At 36.9% G+C, this 17402-nt stretch overlaps 1 protein-coding gene and 1 pseudogene across 9 annotated transcripts in view; both read left to right on the top strand.

Moving 5' to 3' along the window:
• The window catches only part of RALYL (RALY RNA binding protein like), an 829152-nt gene that overhangs the window by 158464 nt on the left and 653286 nt on the right, over positions 1 to 17402 (top strand). The window lies entirely within an intron of this gene.
• Positions 14216 to 14464, top strand: LOC114895580 (annotated as a pseudogene).

Genomic DNA, 17402 nt, shown 5'->3' with positions numbered 1-17402 from the left:
GCAGGAAGACAAAATTGTGTGTGTGTGTGAGTGTGCATGTGTGTTCTGTAAAATAATAAAGACTGTTACCTCTATGAATATGTGAAGTTTTGTAGCTTATTGCTATGAGGTTTGAGATCAGAAAACTGAAAAGCAGGACAGATTAGCAAAAGATTAGAGAAGAGATTAGTGAATGATAGATTAGCAAATCATGGGCATAGTTTTTAGCAGGGGCTTGAAGGAAATGATGAATATGTGACAGTGAGAATATTGATATGACATTGAGTGCTAAGAAAATATGGAGAAAATAAAGCCATCTTGAACTGGTCATGGAGGAAGAATGGCTTGGCTGCACTGATAAAACTGTGTTAATGAGGAATTGAAAAATGCTTAGAAATATGAATGTTGAGAGAATGAGGAGGTGGTTGATTTAATGTCATAGATTCAGATGACAAAATGTCAAAATCTTCCAGAGATGCTTTAGGTAAGAGGGTGGTGTTACACAAACTGTATGTGAAATAGATTTATGGTATCTTATTGGATAAGGGCAAGGTTAGAGGGATCCAGAACGGTTATAAAATTGTTGAAGTAGTTCAGTTATGAGGTGAACAAGGACTAGGTGATTAAACTGCTGGAAATAAAAAGAATACAGATGCTAGAAATAGAACCTGGCAATGAAAAAATGAAAAGATATGTTTGTGTGTGTATCTATCTATCTATCTACAGGTATATATATATATATATATATATATATATATATATATATATATATATACTATTTAACCAATTTAATCAATTTTATTAAATATGAATTAAAGGAAATATTATTTTTCATTATTATTTCACAGTATATAACTGTAATTTTATTTCCTAGGGGATGGAGGTGGGGGTGAGAGACTGAATTATAAGGTAACAATCCTTAAATTATTTTGAGACAGGGTTTGAAAGTGCAAACAAACCCAGACAAAAATTTCCAAAATTTAATGCTATTATCTTGTAGGTTTCTACTGAATCAGCATAAACCACATTTGTTAAATTAACCATGTATCCTTGTGAAGTGAATAGAATGAAGGATTGAATTAGCTGCTGGATTAGTAATGAATCACTTGTAAATTCAAAGATAAATGTGCTGTAGTAAAGTAAGAAAACATTTATTCTGCTTACAATATACTTATTTTATATATGAGTTTAATATTTAAATCTTTAATGTTCTTAACTATCTTCAGGAATCATTTCTTTTATTTTAGTTTAAAATAGAAGCATTTTTAATGATAGCTAGTATTCCTACCTGTACATTTTCATATTTTGTCTGACACTTGGAAAATACTAATTTCATAAAATAACTATATAATAAAAGAAAGAACAGACTTTCCCAGTTTGTATATACAAAATGGATACTTTTAGAATCTGAATTCACTCTTGCAGCAACAGGATATGCTCTGAGATAAAAAACATAAACTCACTTTTCTAAAATTTAATAATTTCCAAATAAAATTTCTAATATACAATTTTATAGTTGTATTTACTAGACATGCCTTGTGCAATCCAGTAGTCATTAGCTACGTATGGCTTATTAAAACTAAATTAATGAAAATGAAATACAATTTAAAGTAGTGTGTTCATCTCTTGCTGTGGAGCACGGGGGTGTTATTTGAATATTCTTTGATCTTTTTAGGGTTTACTTGTTTCAGTTAATGCTAGAGTTTGGAAACCCCATACTCCTGTAAACTACTAAGAACTATTTTCTGAGACCCTCCCAGGTAAGCACTTGTGCTAGATGATAAACATGAACATTTTGTATTAATCCAATAATTGTTGTGAAGTTTGTAAGACATTGTATTAACATAAAAACTACTTACTTGTAAAAGACATTGAAATATTCAGGAAATTTCTAGTGAAAGAGACACTGAAATGTTCAAGAAAGTTATAATGAGTTATTTATTCCAGTGAAGATTAAACGCCAATAAATAAGACAATACAGAAAGCATCCATTTTTTTAAATTGAAGTACAGTTGATTTACAATATTGTGTTAGTTTCAGGTATACAGCAAGTGATCCATATATATATATATATATATATATATTTAAGAAAGCATCCATTCCTAATCTTGACTGCAAATAGGACAAGAGGAAGCAGAGGGCACAAAGATACTATAGAATAAAAGATTTTAGTTAGATATAAGGAAATGTTTCCTGTTGTGGAAAGTAATTGCACACTGGAAGGATTTACTGAGTGAGGTTATGGGATTTCTGGAAATCTTTAAAAATAGAATACATTTCAATCTCTCTAGAGAGGTATGTGATATGCCGGCAGGCATTGAGTTGGAGGATGAATTAGATTCATTGCCATGTTTTTTTCACAGCAACAGTTCTATGAATCTGTAGAGGACAATGACATTGGATAATTCTCACTGTGTTCTGCAGGGAGTCAGGTCTCCAGACTGCTTGTCCTTACAGTGAATCAGGGCCAAAATATTATCCTACATTCAACAACTTCTCAAAAACAGGAAATTAAAAAACCTGAAAAATACAAAATGCTAGTGTTTTGCCATTTTAAGAAGCAGTTTTTCTTGAAGTGGATTAGCATTTCCTATGCATGCTTTAGAAGCTGTGCATAGTTCTAATTATGTCAGACTGTATATTCAAATTGTAATTTTATGGTTTAAAAATCAGAAAAGTATGTAAGGAAGTATAATTGCCACTATTTTAAAGTAGTTCAGTTAAATACTGCTACAATATTTGTGTTGTGCTTGAAAATATGTACAGTTTTTCCAATGGTAATACCTTTTCCTGTCCTTAAATATATCTATAGAGCGCCTTGATTTTAACATTACCTTTTTCCCAACATTATCTTTTACAAACATTAATAAGAGTTGTTGCTTTTAGAAACTCTAAAGGAAATAATAGCTGGAAAACCCTCTGTAGCTTAAAGTCAGTCATTAAAACTCACAACAGGGTAAGTAATTAGAACTACCCACTCTTAACTTGTAAATAAGCATAATTTGTTCCAAAGAGGAAATATCGAAACTTGGTTCATGTCTACTGTAATGTATTACTCAGATACTACTGAGCATTGCACATTAAGAACTTATTTCAACAACCACAACAAAGACCAAATCTGAACTGCTGATGTGGCTGTTCTGCAGTGAATGGGCTAATGTATTTACTGTGATTTCAGAATACATATGAAATAATGATTTGTGCCTTTAATCTGAGTGACATGATAAGCCCCACTCCTCACTTTGTGTGAAAATATTCCATCGGAGTTATACAGGTTTGATGTTCCAGCTACCTGGATTGTGTTCTAGCACTCCAATATTCAAGCCTGCGGCTGTGATGGAAATGGGGCAGTGGGCACCCAGGTCAGAGCCACAGAGAACCAGGAAGTTGGGAAGTGACCTGAGTACACCCACTAGGGAGGCATTGGAAGAAACTGGACAGTTAGGAAACTGGGACAGGAGGACTAGGTTTGCTGCCATAGTTGACGGCGTGGCTGCTTCAGAGCTGCAGTGAATCTCGTCACATATCCTGTACATCAAAGAAGAAATCCAAAGCCACAGCTCACCCGAAAAGCCAATGACTAATTTTTTTTATCCATTGATGTCATTCTTAGCCAGGTTTAAAATGGAAAGCAGAAGCAGGTCAGGCTGAGTCATACTCACAAGGCAGAATTTGGGAGAAGCAGGAATCAAAGGCTGGACCAGATGGCATTTTAAATCTGCAGAAAACTGTGTTTGAGAATAGCCGACCAAATAAACAATGAAAAATAATAACTGACCCTGGAAGGAGAACATGCTCCTGGGAGATGGGGTGGGTGAGGAAGTCAAGATAAAATTGCCTGTGTGAGGCTTCGCCAGAGAGGAGGTTCTTTTGCTAGGCAGCCTGATGTAGCAGAACAAGCCGCTGCTTTGGGGTGAGACAAACACAAGTTTATTCTCATACACTGGCTGTGTGATTCTGAGCAAGATACTTACTTAATCTCTGTTTCTTCATCTGTAAAATTCCAGTAATAATTCTTATCTTCCAGGTTATTCTATTTAAAATTGAACAAGTACTGTGCTAATAATGTAGTAGAGAATCAGTGAACATTATTATGTTGAAGTTTCAGTGGATGGAAAGTGCCTTTAGCATTCATTCATTCACTGCATCATTCCTTTCTTCATTCCTTCAGTAAGTAATTCTTGAATAGACACAAAATGCCAGAGAGTGCTGGAGGCAGAGGATACAATCAGGAGATAGTTACATTTCCTTAGAATATAGATCACTGGTAGCAAAGTATCAGCATAGTACTTGCTACAGAGGGGAAGGCACCAAGATTTAAGTAAAGTACAGAGAGGAATTGCATGAGTTGGGTATTTGTTCTTATCGGGATCATATGGTTTCAGACATCTCAACATTTCATGTGTCCCTAATTATTCTCTCTAGGGGGATTTCTTCCTCTCTGGGTAATAGCACTTTAGCCAGTCTCACAGGAATTGAGGCACTATTAAAGGCTTTCATATATATATATATATGAAATGTGTGTGTATATACATATATATAATATAAATTAGAGTTTGAGTAAGAAAGCAGAACCACCATGAGTGGTTTAGACTAAGGGATTTTTATTATTATTATTGGGATTAAACATTTCACAATTGTAAGAAACACTGGGAAAATAAAGATCTGAAAAGGGGTGATTGAGGGATCCGAAAAAAACACTAAAAAACACTGTGGAAAGCTGCTACCTACGTATGTGATGACAAGCATGTTGTCCTTGTAAGTCAACTGGACAGCTGGACGTAAAGCAGAGATAAAGCAAGGACAAGCTGGGAGCCATGAGGACACTCTGGAACCCACAAGGACAAACCGGAAGCCACGTCCATCTGTCACTACACCTAAACTCAGTGTTGTTGGCTATTTGCTGAAGAAACTGATGGCCTTCATCAGGGACCTGCACATGCACCTCACTCAGGACACCAAGGAACTGGAAGAGGATGGGGAGAAGGGTGAGTTTGAACGAACTGCCAGTTTGGCTGCTTTCCTGTGCGATATGGTGCTATCAAATTAGCCACAAAGGGAGTGAAATGCAGCGGCTCGTGGGGCCCTGCACAGACCTCTTGAGGATAATGAGTGATGCTTTATCGCCACCTTCCAAACATCGTGTATATTCCTGTATGGCCAACCTAACCCAATACCACAAAGGAAAGGGAATTCCGGGAGATTCAGTTTTCAGCCTATCCAGGCTGGCACAGTGCAAAACCACCCCTGAGACAGGGAAGCCTTTTGGTATCATTATCCTTATAGACAAACTCCCTGCAGTGTGATTCCATTTAACCCTGTCTGCATCTGTGATTCTCAAAAAGAGGCGGAGGAGGAGTTGAGAAGGGTAGAGCTAGGTGAATAAGGGGAGGCATCCAAGAATCACTTCAGGAGCATTTTCTAACTGCTCACCTCTGCTTCTGTTTCTTCACCTCCCAACGCCCTGAGATTTTAATTACGTATTTTGATTTACAGCAAGAGAACTTACTCTGCTACTGCTGCAAAAATCACAGCACAGGGCTTGCGTGGTGGCGCAGTGGTTGAGAGTCCACCTGCCGATGCAGGGGACACGGGTGCCATGGCCGCTGAGCCTGCGTGTCCGGAGCCTGTGCTCCGCAGCTGGAGAGACCACAACAGTGAGAGGCCCGCGTACCACCAAAAAAAAAAAAAAAATCACAGCACAGCAATTACCGATACTGGTGGAAATGTGCCCCTTCCATTGGATATGTCTGTGTGGAATATAGATGAGTACCGCTGTTTTGTATGTTATAGTAGTATTTGTTTGTTTTTACTACTGAATTCTTGGCTCCTTAAAGGCAAGAGGAGAGTCTTTCTTCTGTCTTTCACACTCTGTTCCAATTTATGTTTAGTCTTGTTATGTAGTAACTCTCAGTTCTCAAACTCAGGTGCCCTCAAGGGCCAAATACACAACACAAATGTGCGACCAAAGAGGATGGTGGGGGCTGAGTGCTAGAACCAGAGTAGCAGTACCTAACCTAAAGCCATTCACATGGGGCGGGGCAAGTGGGAGGCAGAGGAGGGAGAGTGAAGAGTGAGAGTGATTGATAGGGGAAGAGACCAAATAAAATGCATATACCATTACCACCTGCCCCACCCCCTGGGTACGTCTACACACCACCTGCCATCACTTCTGAGAAAATGGTGGAGGTTGCCATTTTAATATATAAAGTTTACTTTTATTACTAGGAGCCTAAGGTTCATCCAATGCGGCTTACATTAAGGAATCAAGTATTATGGATTATACTGTGACCAGCAAATGATGTTCATAAACAATACAGATCTCTAACAGCTTTGACAATAACCCTCTAATGGAAACTAAAATTAAAATATTTTAATATTTCAATGAAGTAGCATATGACCTACTTAAAAAGCCCTTGATTGCAACTTATTGACATAGCTGGAGGAAAATAAGAAGTGTATTAATATATAACATTGGCTTACTTGTTCCCCCAATTAGTAAAATATTAGGAGTTTAATAACATTAAAACTGTGAATGTGATCTGGTATTAAATAAAATGTCGTTTACTGTTATAATTAAATTAAGTTACTAAAAGAGTAAATGATCCTGAATTTACAAAAATAAATAATATTTATGTTAGTAAAAAGTCTGTATGTTGTGATAAATCTTAAGTTTCATAAATGCTGACTTATAAAACATGGCTTTGCATTTTAAAAATTTTACAAACAATACTTACTAAGAAAGTACATTTCACACCAGTTCTTCAGTTCATAATTTTTTCTAGTTGTTCAGTTTAAGCTTTTAAAATGTTGCTAAAATGTTACATCGGAAAATTAATTGCCACATTTTAAGATAAATTAACATATAATTTAGAAAAGTCTACCATATATTGGATACAGAAATTTAGAGAAAATCTTATTTTCAGCTCCAATTTTCAATTTTTTTTTTAACTTTCTATGCAATGCATGTACCCCCCCTCCCCCACCCATGCACTTCAGGGCACAAATGTCCACTGGCAGTGAGAGGCACTATTAAACTTTCATAGGTAATAAACCAGAGTTGACAACTGGGACATGCTTGGTGCTTTTGGAACTGCTCGCTGATGAACAAATAACTGAATGAGTAAGTAAATAAATGAACGATTTCTACACTTTGATTATTAACTAGTCTTCCTTTTAATGGTAAACTATCCTCCAGTCAGTTGTTAAAATACATAGCTGTTTGGGAGTTTTGAGATATACCAGTCTGATACATTTTATACTTTACATAATATTCCACCTGTCCTTTCTTACATATTGAAGGCACAAATATGTCTCTCATATTTTCATCCAATATTTTTCTCATTTACAGATAGACACTACTTGTTTTTCTTTTCCAGAGTTTATTAATTACTTATAAATCACTCTTCATCTGTAGGATGAAACAGATTTACAGTGTTGCAAAACTAATGTTGGCCACAAAAGTCAATACCTTGCCTACACTCTATAAGCTATTTATGTAAAAAATTGATGTTAGTCATTATAACCCAATTTATATCATAAATAAAGAGATAAAGAATTGAACAGTTAAAAAGAAATTATTGGCAGCGGAAGGTACCACTGATAGGGCCTAGAAAATTAAATTTATTTTATGAAAGCAGTGAGATACATATGATGGAAAAAGAATAAAGCTTTACGGGTCAGTAAGCCTGTGTGCTAACTCAATACTGACATTATATTCAGAGATTTTGGGTGTAAACAACAGAGAGCAAATGTGGGTTTTAACCAGGAAAGAAATTTTTTTTTGGAAGGAAGTTGTTAGCTCATAGAATTAAATGGAATGCTGGAAACCACAGATTTCGAAATGGTTAGGAACTTAAGACAGCTACTTGGCAAAATCATGCAATTGGAATAGTGGCTAGGATCATTCTGTTGCTGATACTGGACCCCACACTGACCATACTGACACTATTGGCACTGACATCACACGTGGGTGCTGCACTGTGGCTGTGGTTATAGTTGGTTTTTAACTGCCCTTAATTCTTTGGGTCACTTGCTCTAGATTCACAGTCCTAGATGATGTCTTCCTGAGTCACATGTTGATGCTCTGAGGCCTGGAACCAGAGAGAGCAAGCAAGTAACTGGAATGTTCTGGTTCTACTGCGGGAGGGAAGACCCTACCTCTAACCAAAAGATAATAGGAAGACAGAGTCTCCAAAACTGGAAGTGTGAATTGTATGTATGTTAAAGTGAAATTTGTATGTATCAAAATGACTAATAAGCACTAAAACCATTAAAAAGCTGTGTGATCTAAGAGGGCACATGATTCAACTTCTCTGGATATAATTTTCTTTTTTTTTTAATTAATCAATTAATTTATTTGGCTGCATTGGGTCTTAGTTGCGGCCTGCGGGATCTTTCATTGTGGCGTATGGGCTTCTCTAGTTGCGGAGCGCTTGCTTGTATCTAGTTGTGGTGCATGGGCTCCAGAGTGCACAGGCTCAGTAGTTGCGGTGCATGGGCTTAGTTGCCCCGCGGCATGTGGGATCTTAATTCCCTGACCAGGGATTGAACCCGCATCCCCTGCATTGGAAGGTGGATTCTGAACCACTGGACCACCAGGAAAGCCCTTGGATATAATTTTCAAACCTGCAAAATGAAGATGGGATATCCATAATGTCTACCTTAAAGCAGCATAGGTTTTTAAGTTAACTTAGAAAGATAATGCAAGCACACTGTGCAAACAACAACAACAATCAGTGAGAATCTGGACCACTGAGGGTGAAATGATAGAGTACTGGTAAAGAAAATGTTTACACTGTTTGATAACTAGTGATATCAGAGATGAGTAACTTGGGGGCTAGTCAGCTCTTTACCTGCGTGATGTATACAATTCACCACTTCCATGAACACCATAATGACAGCTAGATGTTATTACTTTTAAGGCAAATTTTCACAAGAGTGATGAAAAGGATGAGAGCTTTTGGGAGAAGCAGGAAATAGAGTCTGTGACAAAACATAGCAATCTTTCAGGTTATTTACAACAGAAAATGGGGTAAACTATATTGTGGAGTTTGGGGAAAAACACTTTACAGAAATTCTCTTGAAAACAAAGCCAGCTACATAGTGATTGGAGAGAAATGTACCTCATATAATATACCATTATATATTTCATAATTTTTCATATCTTTCAATATACTTTATATCTGTAAGAAAAAAATTACTACTTTTCAGATGCCTTAACAAATCTAAAGGTTAGAATCATCATAGAAGTACTCAAGTATTTTTCAGAATATTTTTATTTTAGCAAATTTTGCCTTGAGACATAACAGGCTCTCCCATACTTCTTTTGATAATAAATAACACTTTTATAGCACCTTTTATCTAAGACCACTTCAGTATCACTATAATTTTTCCCTATCCTTTTGCTCATAATTTAATTAAGGTATCTAAGCAAACATGTAATATTGAAAGGGCTTAAACCTCAGTGGACTAGAATTTTTAAAAAGCTGTGTTTCATTGATTAAAATTTTTTAAAAAAAAGATTGTAGAACCTCACTATCACCAACTCTGTGCTTAGGAAGTCACTTTTTCTCTCCCCTTTCCAATGTTCTCATATGACAATGAGGGAGTGTCCTAAATGATTTCTAAGATTACTTTCATCTCTGAATCTATGTGATTCCATCGTACCACTCCTTACTTCAGCAAGTTACAAACTCGCACTGTGTGCATAAGTAGTATTGAGTTGATGTTTCTTGACATATTTAACTCTCCTGTTAAGAATGTATAGCTGACAATGGAAAGTTAAATGTGTAAGAAACACAAATGTCCATGTATCTATTTGGGTATGTGCTCTCTCACTCTCTCTCTCAAAGAGAATTATAGATATAGGTAGATAGATCTCTGTGTCTATTACGTGTGTTCTTAAATTATGATAACATAATTTATTCTATGTATATTTATATTTGTACTATTATAATTCCTGATGTAAGTCTCTTATCTAAAAACCTTAGAGGCATGTTTTTGAATTTATAATCTGAAAAGTAATATAATGCATATACCATGTTTTATATAACACCCCCAGAAGGATTTGGACAGCAACCCATACTCAAATATTCTACAAATATTTCTACATTCAAATATTTCTATGTTGAAATGTATTTACTATTCACAAATAAACATTGCAGTTGAATTTTTACCATGTGCATGTATTATACTTAAATAAAATCAAAATACTATTAATAAAAGAAAAGCAGAATATCGTGTTCAGAAAATAAAACCCTGATGTTTAAAAAAAGAAAAAAAACAAATTTCAACAGCTTCACGTCAAGTTCATGCCTAGTTTGCCAAATTAGTTCAGATCAGGTCAAGTTTTGCCATCAAATGAATTAGAAAACAAAACCTTTAGTTTTAAGAGATTTTTGGATTTTATTTATGTGCATAATGGATTTTGAACATGCCTATGCTTTGTCTGACCAGAAAGGCCCTCTTTTTAGAAACAGTTTTTGGATTTGCTTCTGTTCCAACTAGATGTTCTGCATTGAAGCTTAATGGCATCTACAGACCACATCCCTTGCTGAACACAGTTGCTTAGCCCACCTGGGGACATTTACCTCCAGCTATGACAGTCATATTTTTCCTTGGGACTTTTAAATTACAGCAAAAAGACATGAGTGCATCTGTCACTTTCTCTCTGGTGGCAGATGTTTGAGAACCATCAGGAACCCTGTTTCTTGGCTTGCGGGAAAAGTTTGGCCACACAGAGAGAAAATGAAGGGACCCTATATGGAGATACAAGGGTGAGAAGTGGAGAGTGTCCTGTCAACGTTGCAGTCTCTGATTCCTGTTCCTGAAGCATCCCATTTGCAACCCTCTCCTTTCCAACAGTTTTGTGGTTCCCATGGCTTTAACAAACCAGTGTACATTCATTTACCTTTAGTAGTTTGAGCTGGGTTTTAATTATTTTCATCTGAAAGACCCCTAACCAAGAATGGAAATATCTTTGTTGAGCTGCAGATGTTTATTTTGATATTTGAGCCTTTCCATTTGTCTTGAGTCCTGCAGAGTAAGCCAGGTGCCCATTAATACCTTCATCTCTAAAGGGCAAGCCTGTTTAATCAGAGGTAATGCTGTGGCAGCAACTTAACCCAGAAATCTCCTTTGCTTAACACAGCAGAAGTTTGTTTCATGTTTACTGTACTTCTAAGTCAGTTTGCAGAGAGCTCTGCTTCATGTGGTCACCCATGGGCCAGGCTGACAGAGGTTCCACCATCTTTTGCTTGCACCATCTAGGGAAGGTGGCCTCCTGGTCACTGTGAAGAGGAGGAGAGGACTGAGGGATCAAGCGCATGCTCTGAAATGCTTGTGTCAGGAGTGACACACACCACTTCTGTGCACAGCTTTTTGTACAGAAAGAGTCAGTGACTCTACTGATGCACAGGAGGGCTCCTGGTGCTGAGAAATGGATAGCGGAGCGCACGGGTTATTCCGTGAACTGCAGCCACACTGTCATCTTGGAATCCAATAAAACCTAGACTTAAGTTTAAGGGGTATCAGACTTAACAGTTGTGATGGACAAAACTTTTTTCTTGGAAAATAATTAATCGATGGAGGCCGAAGGAAAAGAGAGCAGCCTCTGTAGGGGACTGTGTGCCAACTTTCTGTCAGTAAAGGCTCCTGATTGGAGTTCTGGGTTCTGCATGTTGTTTCTCTTCTCTGACTGTGAAGACACCTTTCTGTCCAGTTCAGTCATTTCCTACAGATCTTCTGATAAAGATTTAAGTGATAGATGAAGGGAACTGGGGAAGGTCAGCGGGGTAGTAGGTTATAGAAACATTTCCAGGAGAATTCCTTTCTCCTTTAATCACTAGTTTTACTTTCACTCAAGCATGTTAATGTAGATGTTCTTAAGTCAGGAGTATATTTATTTAGAACCTTTTAACACTGCAAATCAGCTAGCTGAGTTTCATATTCTAAAAGAACAAGGTAAACAAATGACACTAGTGAATAGAAAATATTAATCTCTCACATGCTTTAGTTTAAATAGTTATAAGAAAGTGCTCTCCTATTAAAATACATTAGCCTATAGCAAACCATTAAAAAATTTCAATGAATCCTTTTCTTCCCAAAGAAAACTATTTAAGCATTCAATCAGTTAATATAATGGATTAAAATAGAACATCATTTTGGTGGCACAATTTCAAAACAGAAGGAAATAGAGACATTCAGATACTGAACATTCAACACAAGCTATGATTTCAGCAGGGAGTCTTATTTGTCCTTTCTTCATTCTAATTCCATCAATTTCAAATTTCATTAACAGCAATGGGACACAAAAAGTTCCAACAGTGATGCTTTACAAAACCCTGCAAGTTTTGAATAATAGTGGTCTTTGTCATCATTTTACTTCCAAGTGTATGTGTTTATATTGTTTTGCTGAGGAATGACTCAGTATTTCTCCCAGTGGGCATTGAAGAATTAAGTTTTAAAAGACAATGAGTATTCATTTCACTGTGTATAGCTGAAATAATCTGATTTAACTTGGTTAGGTGTAAAAATTGGGGTAAGATTAAGATAATTACCTAATTACCTTTTGAGAAGACTAAGATGAATTACCTAACCTTCTGAATCATCTGCTGAAATAATTAGATTTTCAAGAATTAGAAGTTATTATTTTCATGTAAATTAAAGGTGTTTTCAGAGTAGTTAGAACTAACACAGGAAGTTATACACACACACACCCGCCCACCACACCCATCCATACATGAAGTGATGTTTTGTGTTTCAGCGTATATTGCCCATGAATTGTGTAAATGGCAAGCCGTATGATTTGTTCAGTAAAATTAGTATTTTAGAGTGGTAAGGGACAGAAGTAGGAACAAAGGAAACCAACGCAAGTTCCCAGCTTCGAAAAAGTAGGTGTGCTACAAGTGATTATCAGTGTAGACTCTTCAGTACTGCTAGATGGTGGTGGTTAGCTCCATGTATTAGGACTTGAAAAATTACACAAACTACAGTTGGGTAAGTGGTCAGAAATATTTTCAACATTTGTGAAGGAGCAAAGAGGCAGAAGCCTGGCAGCAGGATGAGGGCAGTACCTTTTAGTCACTTCGTGGGAATTAGGAGGTTAGGGCTGCTCTGGGGTCAGTAGGTTATCAGATTATCGGAGGTTATAAAACAAAGTCTCAGATTATCAGGGGTTGCAGAAATGCCTTGTTTCAGAGAAAGGAGAGAAAAAGAGTCTTACTAATAAGATTATTATTTCTGGGTAAAATATCCTCAAAGAGTGCTACTACTGAAAAATTAAATTATTAGGCAAACACACCCTGGTCTGTGATGTTGAGAATAGAGATTGAATAGAATAGAATGCTACTCCTTTTCCTCATAATCCGTTTCTCTCATGCCTCCTCACAGAAACCCACTGATTTTGCATTATGTTTAGTTTCTTCGTTTCTTTTTTTTTTTTTTTTTTGCGGTACGCGGGCCTCTCACTGCTGTGGCCTCTCCCATTGCAGAGCACAGGCTCCAGACGCGCAGGCTCAGCGGCCATGGCTCATGGGCCCAGCCGCTCTACGGCATGTGGGATCTTCCCGGACCGGGACATGAACCCGTGTCCCCGGCATCGGCAGGCGGACTCTCAACCACTGCGCCACCAGGGAAGCCCATGTTTAGTTTCTTAAAAGTCTCCCAGAATCTCTATTTCTACTGTCTTCTATTCCCCTGTTAAAGGAAACCTCTTCAATTCCCATTTATTCAGTTTATTACATGCCAGGAGCTGGGCTAAACACATTAATGTATTTAATATTATCTGGTTAAAAAATTTTGTGATAACAGGCATTGACACTATTTTTCTCTTCACCATGAAACATATCTGTGGGCAATATCCTAGGTGGGAGATGAGATTTTTAGTGGAAATATTTAGTGGCATTTAATACCCCTCACTCTTTCTTTCCAACAAACGAAAAACAACAAAACTGTTCAAAACTTACTACTTCCTTATTATATTTCTATATTACATTTTTTGTGATTATAACTGAAACTGTCATAATCATAAAGGAGAGCAATGTAAGACCTCTGGAGCTCAAATTCAGGAAAAATGGAAAACAAATTTATAGTAATCATTCATATGTATATAGGGTAAACTTTTGACAACTTATTTAAGTGAACTTACTGGACACTAAAATCCAAAGTCCTTAGGAGGCTACATTTCATTAAAAAATGATTAGACTTTCTGTGATGATGACTTCCCCATGAGAAGATGCCTCTTGCAAAGGATCTCCTTCATCCCTCTGCAAGATAGAAGAGGAAACACAAGAAGTGCCTGATGCAGAGCCCCAATTCCTACTTCATGAATGTGAAATGCCTAGGATGCTATAAAATCACCACTGTCTTTAGCCATGCACGAACAGCAGTTTTGTGTGTTGGCTGCTCTACTGTCCTCAGCCAGCCTGCAAGAGGAAAAGCAAGGCTTACAGGAGGATGCTTCTTCAGACAGAAGCAGCATTAAAAATACCCTGAATCAAGATGAATGGGAAACCATACAATAAACACATTTTGAATACAAAAGCATCATTAAAGATGAGAAAAACTTTAGATTCTTCAGCAAGTTGGAGAACTGTTCATAAAGGTAAACCCTTTGAAGATGTCTGCCTTAATGGACAATGTTCTTGAAAAAAAAGTAAAGTTGGTAAACTTTAATTCTGATGAATTCAGGAAGCACAGTGAGAATTCAGTGTTGTGGAAGGTGATAATGACACTGCACGCAGCCAGCTTATAAGACACTTAACAGCTCTGATTAGCAGTAGAATAGCCTGGCCAGAGCATTAAGTCGTCTGCATGAATTTTTAAAACATAAAAAACTGAAAAGAAAATAAAAACCAAGAAGTATTTAAAGTGCTTGGCAGCAACTGAAGTAATTTATATGTAAACCATGCTAGAGATTTCAAGATATAGAGGAAGAGAGATAACAGTGGAGACATGGTACCTCCTGGCTGCTAATGGAGGACGTCCAGTATCCACAACAACAAAAACTGTCCCTGGGCACATTTTTGTGAACATTTCTGACTGTTATCTACCACTAGGGAGAAAGGAAGACCAGGTATTTCCTTCTGAGAACTCTGGCAGATGAGTGGCAGACACTGGGCTACACTCAGCCAATCATAAGCATCCTCCTGGTGTGTATTTAGCCTGGATGTATCATTAAAAAACAGGGATAGTTTAAAATCTAATCTGCAAGTGGCAGCAGCAACAGCACCCTCTTGGCTCCAATAGGGTAGTGGGCATGGGAGCAAAGGAGCCAAGAGCAGTTTAAAAACACAGTCTTTGTGAGGTCATCTTGAGTGTGGTTCTAACCACCAGGATTCCTTTGATTTCTGAACATTTTCAAGCCCAAATCACCCTCATGCCCTGTCATCCAGAATCTTGACTGCAGCCCACATACAATAGCCAGATACCACAGTGGATACAAATTGTCCCAGCTTCCACTGTGAGCCAGATCTCAACCATATGATTCTTTACCATTGTGAGATTCTTAAAGTTTATACCATAAATTTACTGTTTGCAGTCTGGAAGAGAGCACATAGTGATATTTAACAAATACCTCTTGAATGAAAGAGTGAAGTAGGCATTTTATGCATAATTCAGTGGAGGTTTGAGCCTCACAGATTCAAAGACCTAAAGCTATTTTATAGAATACACTAAAGCTGGTAACAGGAAGCTATACAGAGAATTACTTGATCACATTTTTGTGAAAATTGAGTACAGGCAGGGGTGTTAATTGTGCAATGGTGGTATGCAAATATATGCCACATGCTTTACTAAAAACTCAATTCTAATGATTTTTTTAACATCTTTATTGGAGTATAATTGTTTTACTTTGTTGTGTTAGTTGCTGCTGTATAACAAAGTGAATCAGCTATATGTATACATATATCCCCATATCCCCTCCCTCTTGCCTCTCCCTCCCACCCTCCCTATCCCACCCTCCCTATCCCACCCCTCTAGGTGGTCAGGAAGCACCGAGCTGATCTCCCTGTGCTATGCGGCTGCTTCCCACTAGCTATCTATTTTACATTTGGTAGTGTATATATGTCAATGCCACTCTTTGTAAGAACATTCAACTTAATTTGCTGAAGTAGATATAAATAATTTATAAAGATAATGTCATTCAACAAAGGACTGGAAATGTGTAAGAGTGAAATGTGAAGTCTTTGGCCAAAACATATCCACTACTTTGTAATGGTCAATGTACCAGAATCCTGGCTGATTAAGCAATGTGACTGCCATCCATCAAGTCTTCAAAAAGACTAGTGATTTTCATTTTCTAATCTTGCAACCTGGTGGACTAAAACAAGTTTTCAGTGTACACCCTTTGAAGAGAAAATAATAAAATGTGAGAATGGTGAGTGAATATTTTTCCATGATTTATTTAAAGAATTTAATAAAGCAATAAGATTACTAACTGAATGACGCTACCCACGTGGTGCTTTTAAAATAATGTTTAATACAGTAGTCTCTTTTTAGAACATATTACTTTGAGAATTTCTTGCTTGGAGAAATTCTGCATGTTCTTAATTATCCTGAAACAAGTATAGTTAAAAATAGATTTTCACATAATAGCTTTACCTCCAAGGGAATGATATTTCATGTCTTTGTAGACATCTAAGAAGATATAATATATGTATATTTAAAATTCAATTGCATAGACACCAGCATCCTTCTAAGAACAATAGATGAGTTTGGGAGACTGGAGAATTGGCCTTCATAAAATCTCACTATGGTTGTGGCTGAGTTATTTATTTATAAAATGGGCAAAATGCATTAATCATAAATGATAGCTTTTTAGAATACAGAGCAGAGTCTAGAATTATGATTATCATGTGTTTCCCACAAGATCTAACTGATATGCCATGTTGAGATGGTAACTTCTGTCCTTGAGGCACTTCATTTGGCTCTTTTCACTGCTCTCTAGAAGAAAATAAAGCTCTTTACCCTGCTCTGAATTTGCTGTAATATGGCCTGTGATAATTTGGTCTCATAGTTTATTGCTTCAGGTAAACTCATAGCATGAAAATAGGAAACTATTTATTGAGTGCTCACCGCATGAGAGTTCAGATGTAGTAGTTCTGGATTTCTATTGTTTGCCCCTATACATTGAACTGCTGGTGGTCTGTGAACTTGCGTTTCAAATTCAGTTTTGCCCTTGGAAACTGCCTGTTCTCTCAGTACCTATTCTGCTATCGATTGCTGCCTGTTTTCTCAGACTTAGCTCCATGTTCTGTGGATATGTCCCAAATCACTTTCTCATTTAGATCAGGCTTCAGTCTGGAATATGGAAATTTACATTTGATTAGTACATTATAAAAGAAACAAAATTCTAATTGCGTCCCTGGGAAATCTCACTGAAGGAGGTATTGGGAAGATACTTAACAATTTTTGTAATCCTC

This window comes from Monodon monoceros, unplaced genomic scaffold, assembly GCF_005190385.1.
Source record: "Monodon monoceros isolate NGI ecotype Baffin Bay Population unplaced genomic scaffold, NGI_Narwhal_1 Super_Scaffold_14, whole genome shotgun sequence".
Taxonomy (NCBI): Eukaryota; Metazoa; Chordata; class Mammalia; order Artiodactyla; family Monodontidae; genus Monodon; species Monodon monoceros.
This window is presented reverse-complemented; position numbering and strand designations above follow the sequence as displayed.